Below are 8,962 nucleotides of genomic sequence, written 5' to 3' on the forward strand. Positions count from 1 at the left end.
ACCGCACGATGCGCAACGAGGCACGATACAAAGGCGCGGAACAGACAAAACTCAATTTTCCGGAAGAAAAAGCGCAAGCAGTAAGATCGAGACCGTGAAGAGACGGCGCAAAAGCCTCTTCCACGGCACGGCGATCAATTCCGATAATATCGATATCGTCCGCAAATCCCAGGAGCATATGCGATTTTGTGATAATGTACAGCTTCTTTGCACCAGCTCTCTAATCCTCCCTCAGGCGCTATATTGAATAGTAGGTTCGGTGCATCACCTGCTTTAATCCATCTAAGGTAACAAATGACGTCGATATTTCATCCGCAACCCGCCACTTGATTTCGATCTCCAACGTTATACGAATCAGCCGTATCAGTTTCGCCGACCAAAACCATGTTCAAGCATAATTTGCCATAATTCATTCCATTTCACTGAATCGTGCCGCCTTGAAATCAATAAACAGATGATGTGTCTGCAAGTTGTACTCTCGGAATTTATCAACGATTTGTCTCAGGGTAAACATTTGATCCGTCGTTGATCGGCCTCACGAAAACCTGCTTGGTATTCGCCGACGAAGGACTCTTCAAGCGGACTCAATCTGTTAACAGAATACGGGACATAATTTTGTACGCCAGTGGGAGGATTATTCCTCATTTGGCACACTCCAATGTGTCCCTTTTTTTTAAAGAGAGGGCAAATGGGCCGTCAACCAGCTAGCAGGCATTTCCTCGTCTTCCCATATTTTCGACATAATATGGTGCAGAACTTCATCAAGCTGCTCACTGTCATGTTTGAGAAGTTCAGCCGGAATTGGTCCTTCCCGCAGCCTTATTGTTTTCAGCTTTTAGCTTTTTAACCTCATCTAGTGTAGGTGACTCCACAGCTCCATCGTCGCTAATATTTATTCTGTTCACCGATGCACCGTCACTTCCTCCATTCAAAGTCTCGAGTGTTGCTTCCACCGCAGCCACTTCAGTTTTATCTGATCAGCAAGTTCCCTTGTTGTTCGTTGCACATGACGGGAGATGGCGCTGTCTTTCTCCGCACGCCATTGACAGACTCATAAAACCTCCGCATATCGTTCCTCATTTTTCCTGCGCCTCACTAATAACTTGTTCATCGTACTCTTTTCCTTCCTGCAGTGGGTTCGTTTTTCGGCTGCTCTTGCTTCCTTGTACCGATCTCTATTCGATCGGTGCCGCACCAACATCCGGCTTCTGGCAACGTTCTTCCGTCTGTCACTCTCGTGCCTCCGAACCAACCCGTCCTGGATCGCCTCTGTGCAGTGCCTACCACTTCTCGTACTGTTGTGCTCACCGCTCCATGGATCGACTCCATAGATCGTTGATGTTGCCGCTAACGTTGATTGCACTTATCCGTTCGTCGAGCTTCTGGCGGTACTCAGCCGATACTCCTTCCGCCAACAATCGCTGGATATTGTAACGCATCGTTCGCTGTGATCTTTCGTTTGATACAGTTGACAACCAAAAACTCATCAACAACACCTGGGAAAACCGCTCATTCCCCGATGAGTGAAGGAATAGCCTCGTAGTCCCCATTTCCAAAATAACGAGGATGGTCAAGACTCCCAAATATAGACCGATCTCCTTACATCGTTAGCCTGTAAGACCATGGAAATGGTTAACCGACGGCTCCGTGAGAAGCTGGAAGCTAATGGAAACAACTTCAGGAATGGGGCATCACCGGCAACATACTTGCCTTTATGAAAAACTTCCTCACCGGACAGACCTTCACGTTTCTGATTGGCGGAAAACAGGAAAATCGTCCGCGTCCTTGGAGTGGACATCGATCGCCGATTAACCTTCGTTCCACTTCCGGGCTGTTAAGGTAAGTCCCGGATCATCTGATGAAAACCCTGGCCAAAAACATCTAACCAACAACAGACACAGGTTAGGGTTGACCTGGTTCCGCCACTGTGCTGGGCTGGAGCTAACCAGCCCTGCGCGGACGATTTATTGACGTCCTCTACCCGGTTTTCAACAATTATGTTCAGCCTGGCGTCTGGACTGCTTCATTCACACCAGTAGAAGCCCTTGTGTGATGCCGGTATCCTCCCTTTCGACACCGAGTCCAAATGGCTATCTGCAGCAAAGCCGCTTCTTTGCGGCTGCCACTTCAGGGGAGTGCAAGATCCCTCTCCTCGACAGGCTGACCGGATCTTGCGATACGTGGCCGGCACCAGTCTCCCCGTGGAAGGGGTCCGCTGACACGGGCAACAAGCTGGCTAATCCTCCTGCAGGGTCGACCACCATAGCCACCGGTTTAAAGCGGGAAAAACAGACGAGTTGAGTAGATCGTTCCTAAATTGTTGGGAACACGATTCCAGACCCATGAAATCCGGTTGGTTCAGTCTCCAGCCGCGGTGTCGGTTTTGGAGTTTCCGGTCCCGGTTTAAATAGATCGGATAGTTTAACTAGTCAATGCCGAATCTTCTCGGCTGAAGCTGCTGCCATCTTCGTCGCAGCCAATAAACCGATCGCAATCTTCACAGATTTAGCTAGCGTCGTCGCTGCTCTCCAGAGCGACACTCCTAGACACCCTTGGATTCTAGGAATACTGGCGGCTATGGCACCAAATACTTGTCTCGCCTGGATCCCTGGTCAATGTGGCATCAAGGGAAACGTGGAAGCCGATGTCCTTGCAAGCGTTGGGCACGAACCCTACACCCGCTGCATCCCGCTGCCCGACGTTAAAAAGTATCGTCGACCAGAACTGAAAATTTGGAATAACAACCAAACACTATCCCTGAGGAAGATTTAAGGCTCTACTGCCCATGGAGAACTGACTTCCCAGAAGGGCAGGAGATCATATCAAGATTACGACGGGCCATACAAGGGTCTCCACTTAACATTATGAGCCCTTTCCGACTTAATGTAACGTGTATGGAGTTAGAAACTGGGTGGAGCTTTGCCTGCGACCCCTAGGTTCGTATTCCTAGGGAACTTTATGGGATCCCAGGCGCATTAGATGAGCAGAAGCGACGACGAAGCCAGAATGGCAGCTCTCTTTTGTTTTTGAAGGATGCTGGGCCTATTACCAAATATAGAACACCTAAAAACCTTTTTCAGGAACAAGGTCCTCCTTGCGAACAGGCTTTCCCGGATATAAGTCCCACCCTAAGAGAGAACTACTGTTCAGCTTATGTGGCTTCTCCCTGCTCTATTTTTCAACCTTTTTTAACGACATTCTGCCATGCCTTCGAAATTTCTTTCACCTTTTCAGGTTTCAAGAGAATACCTACTCACAAGATAACTCCTCCGAAAATTTCGGGCTCTGAAATTGCCATTTTACCTCACCTTGACTTTCGCTTGGCTGGTCCATTAAGACAGAAAACGGCTGAAAAATATAACCAAAACGAACCGTAACACACCCACATCCTTCAAACCAAACACCGGAGAACAGCGCACCAAGATTCAGAACTACGGAACTTCCCCAGGGAACCAAACTGCGATGCTGACAGGAATGCGGTTCGTGCTCCAGTGAGGCAACACCACGATCTACCCGGAAGCGTCATCTTCCATTAGGCGGACCCCAGTAACACCCGTGATTGTTTGTGAAGTGTCATCCTCTTATTATTTCCATTCTATCGTTTGTTTTATCTGTTTTACAATTAGTCTGCTTTTTAAAGTGTTAGGTTAAGCCAAAAATAACACAAGAAAATCAACTGGCGAGCCCTAGGTTGGCACGCAAGAGGGCCCATCCGGCCCACCCTTCCCTCTTTCATTAACACAACATGCATCGTGGCGGAACCCTGGTTGGACCGCAAAGGGTGCTCTTCAAGCTCCTTTCCATACCGGTGTTGAACTTCATTTAAAATTAAATACACATTAATAAAGATTTAAAAAAAAACTTCAAGTGAATTTCATGATATTTTCAGGAAAATAACATTACTTATTCTAGTCAGTATTAATATTAAAACACGTTGGCTCAACGGTTGCACTTTTACCGAAAAACATTTCATCTGTTTGAGCTGAGACTTGAATCATACCAGGAAACGACAGCACCAAGGACGTTATTATTATCATTATTCCATGTGCCAACTCAGCAAATCGAAAGACATGACACAATGTGGAATCCACAGCACCGAAGCAGGCAGACTATGCCTATAGCCAATATTTCCGCGAAATTACACTGTCGTTCGACACAACCAGCATCGGAAAGAGCATCGCATCTACCATCAGCGCGCGTCGGGAAGTTCACTTAACTACGTCACGCATACAAGATATTCATCAGCAAATTTCATGCGAATCGTCACAGCAGTGGAATTTCATCCTACCGCTTTAAAATGTGACGCAATTTGTGAACGTTCCTGCAGATGTAGATCTCCGCTGAGCGATTTGTTGGCTGGTGCGCGTCCTGTGTTCTGTCGGTAGGTGCAGATACTTCTGACAGGAACAATGTTGAATAAATGGAATCGATGTTGATCTGGACGCGGAATCATATTGGTGGCAGGCTACGTTCTCCAGCTGGGTACATCATCAGAACCAAGAGTATTGGATATTTATATATAGGGGCATGCTTCTTGGGTGTGGGACATGAGGAAATATGCCCTAGCCAAGTGAATGCTGTCATAAACTTTCAATTGTAGACAATCATAGGCACTTCAATATCAGTATCAATTAGAACAATACCAAACGATGCCACTAGAAAATAATGAAGAAATTATATAATGCAAGCAATTTTCATAAATCGAAAAGTAGTGAGGTTTATGAATGAAGTGAAAAGTCTGTTCTCTGGAATTTCTGAAGAGAAACCCAATCACGTGTCCGAGAACAGTGCATAACGCATCCACGCACAGTGGCTAGACTCGTGTTTTAGCGCGTTTATTTAATAATACCTTTATTATGTGATTAAGCGTAATGACGTCTTCGAGACATTTTATCAGTATGCCGATGCGCTTCTTTGGAGATGTTAAGCCTTATGATCAACCCCCTGAAAGTGAGATGAAATTTTTTTTTTAAACTTTACAACATGGAAGGTATATGTCTCGCGAGAGTTGTAGCAAAAGTTCTCCTGAAAAACTTTGTCGAAGACATCAAACTCGTAATTTCATTACTTTTGGAGATTTATTGCATGTTATGCCAACAAGTTTTGAACATAATTCGATGTATAAGCATACAATCATATGGAGACGCATGGTTCATTGGTTCATCAACTCCTTGTGGTTGGTGATTGATTTCTGGTTTTTGATGAAACATTACTTACAATCGTTTACAACTCTAAAGTTCAGGTATTAATTGAAAGTTTATTACTTGACTTTGTTATGCGTATGAGACGGCTGCCACAATTTGCCCGGTGTCAAGTAGCAGTTAAATCAAATATGACAAAAATCCAATAAAACTGCTATAGCTTTTATTTTTTTTAACGACGTATTTTAATATTATCTATAGACTAACTAAACTAACTCTAAAACTTTTGAGAATCAAACCTTAAATGTTGCAAAGTGGAAAAAATAAATTTTTATCTCACGTTTGGAAGGATTAATCAGTAAGATGAATACCTCCAAAATGCGCATTAACTTACTAATTAAATGCCTCGAAGACACCATTACGTTATATTCATAATCAATTGCTATAAAATAAACGCGCTCAAAACACGATTTTTCCACTGTCCACAGGGTAAAATGACCTAATTCATAAAATCACTCATATAATCTTTCGTAGGACATTATGTAACAAATGTTATCATCACAGTTCAATATTATGTATTCATCATTGATCTGAAATGGAAAAAAAAATAACGAAATCTTTTCATTTAAATTTAACGATTTGTGATTCTTCCATCTCACCGTAAGATTGTCATTCAATCCATTAAGACAAAACAAACAACCATGCGTTCACCATTATTTTACTTCCAATTCAGTCATTTAACACCACCATTCGGGCGTTTTGCCCCAGGCTTCATTTTAAACATATTTTTGAATGCGTTCAAAAATCATAAAACTCTTGTTGTTGAATAGGAGATCATTTTGAAATGTAGCTATTTTTTATGAATTTTGCATCTACACGATAAATGGTTCGGTTTATATTGGTGAAACATCGAAAAAACTTAAGAGGTGCATTTGGACTGTTCTTCCCTACGTATTCTGAGTTGCAAACCAAAGAACAATAGATGGCGGCAAGATTAAGGCTCCCCAAACACGCGACGCGACGGTCGCGAGGCGATTCTATCGCTTGGCGTCAGCGATTCTGTCGCCGTTGGTATGGAAGCGTAAATGAGGCATGGCCTGCAACGGACCAACGATAGAATCGCGACGACTAGTTGTCGCCGTCGCTGCGATGAAATCGCTTGGAGTCTGGGGAGCTTTTACACAGTGGTTACTGGTGCGACAAAATGTGGCAAATCTAGCATAGTTTTTACCGTGGGATTATTTAACTACAAAATAGCTTTTGGAAATACTATTTCTGCAACTATTTGAGTAATGTTGTGTTTTGGTTGAAATAGTGAAACATGTTGGTTCATTTTGGATGAAAATTCTTAAAAATCAGAAGTTTAAGACCTGAAACGAAGGTTAGTATATTATTTAACCAACTCTATGAACATTTTGACCAAAGGTAAAAACGCAGTTTTAAACATTTTGTTCTACAGGCATAGACTGCCCATGATTTCATAGTTGACGTAACAACCATTGCACTTTCACATGTATTTCGAATAATTTAGCGACAAACATCGCTAATTTAAAACATTTAATCCCGTAAACATTTTAATGATGGTTGGAATAAGTAATGTATCGATGTTGCAGCGGTTGAATACTCTTTATAAACACGTAATAAGTAGAATTCGCTGAAATTTCAAATGGTTGATACGTCATCTATGAAATCATGGGCAGTAGAATATCTGCCCATGATTTCATAGGTGACTATCAACCATTCAGAACTCAGGCGACTTACTACGTGTTTACAAAGGTATTTCAATCGCTGTAACATCTATGTTGCATGATTCAAATCTTCATTTGACTAAATAGGTAGAAATGTGTTAAATGAGTGATGTTTGTCCGTAAATCATTTCAATTACATCGGAAAGTGCGATGATTGATACGTCAACTATGAAATCATGGGCAATAAAATTGATATTTTTTATTCCTTTATTTATTTGATAGGCACTTTGTGTTCTTTACCGCTACTGTGCCGAGATCTACTGGTATTCTGCGCCAGAATCCACACAGAATCTATTTTTATATTTTCCATTATTCATTGTTGTCGTTGCTGGTCCATCTCGTCGTAGGTCCATTGTGTTCGTTTTGTCCATGTCGTGTATCCAATGATCGTTACATTGTCCGGTTGCCATTTATCCGGTAACGGTGGAGAATGCCTCGAGAAGAACAAGTTGTCAGTCGTCATCAGTCAGCCGTGACGGTGACGTGCACTACACGCCACCGCACGATAAGGCTGCGCATCCGGCGACTGACGAGGGTTGGTGGAGGGCTGGGAATCAGACCCATGACCATTCGCAGAAAGGAGAACGTGTAGCCCCGCTACGGGACCCCTGCTATTGATACTGTTGTCGAATATGGTGTCAATTAGAGCATTTTAAGCCGTCAACGTTATCTGCGCTAGTAGGAAGCAAGCCCGTAACCATGTTATGGGTGTACCTACTTGTCCCTTCGGTGGTGGCAATAAGAAATCGCAGTGCGGGTAGCACAGCTGAATCTTAACCATTTGCTCTGCCCAGCAGCTGCTGTGGCAGTCGGTCTCGAATCGAGACCGACGTCGCTATTCTTGCAGATCCGTACCGTGTCCCTGTCAATAACGGAAACTGGGTAGCGGCGGCTCAAGATGGCGGCGATCTGCACAACGGCCGGTTTCGTCCGAGGGTCAATACCCACCTGTCGAAGTGTCGCCATAGCTAAGATCAACGGGGTGTTCATTAGCTATGCCCCACCACGGTGGCCAATGAGGCAATTCACCCGGATGGTCGATGAGCTATCGTCCGACCTTGTGGGTCGGAAGCCGGTTGTCATGGCGGGGGACTTCATAGCGGCGGTGGAGTGAAGCCGCTGCACCAATCAGCGAGGTTAAGCTTTGTTAGAGCTCTAGCAAAGTTGAGGTCGTGTAGCCAATGACGGCTCAACCAGCACGTTCCGTAGGAATGGGGTGGAGTCGTTCATTGATGTTCGTTCTGTGGCCCGCGGCCTGGCCGGGGCTGAACTGGAGGGTCGACAGGGCTACACCCACAGCGACCACCTGCATCCGCTACGCGATCGGCTGTGGTGTGCAGCAGTCGGAGGTTGAGGAATCCCTCGGGTCCGTGGGTGGAACGCCCAGCTTCGACAGCGAAGTTTTAACCGCGGCGCTGGGACTAGAGGTAACGCAACAGTCTTACAGGGGACGCACTGACGGTGTCCTGTCACGTGCGGATGCCAACATGCAAGGAGGGCACCACCGAGGAACGTGAGACCTCCAGCATACTGGTGGAGTGCAGCAATCGCAGACCTTCAGTCAACCTGCCTTAGGGATAGGCGAAGGATGCAGAGGCTCGCTCTGAGCAGCTGAGGGATGAACGCCGTTTGACGTTCAAAGCTGCAGTTGGCCTAACAAGGCCATCAGTAGCAGTAGAGAAGTGTTTTGACACCTATGCCTGAACGCCAATGCTAATCGCTGGGCGGACACCACAGGATAGTAATGGCGAAGATCATAGGGCTGGCGCCTCCGAACGGTCGCCGGAAAGGTTGAATCGCATTATCGGTTCTCTTCCCGTCCCATGCCACAAGCCGGCCACCCCAAGCACCGACACGAGTGCTGAAGTGCTGAAGTGGCAGCGTGACGAACGAAGAGTTGCCGATGGCCCAGACCCCACACGAACAAAGCTTGAGGCCGACGGGTTCAAACCTCGCTCTGAAGCGGCGATCAGCTAACCCGGACATGCATGGGACAGCCGCAGAGATGCCTGAACGAGCGCAATCTGTTCCGATGACGGTGAGAGAACAGAAGGAGCAATACGTAACTTCTAG

This window comes from Armigeres subalbatus, chromosome 2, assembly GCF_024139115.2.
Source record: "Armigeres subalbatus isolate Guangzhou_Male chromosome 2, GZ_Asu_2, whole genome shotgun sequence".
In the NCBI taxonomy this organism is placed as follows: domain Eukaryota; kingdom Metazoa; phylum Arthropoda; class Insecta; order Diptera; family Culicidae; genus Armigeres; species Armigeres subalbatus.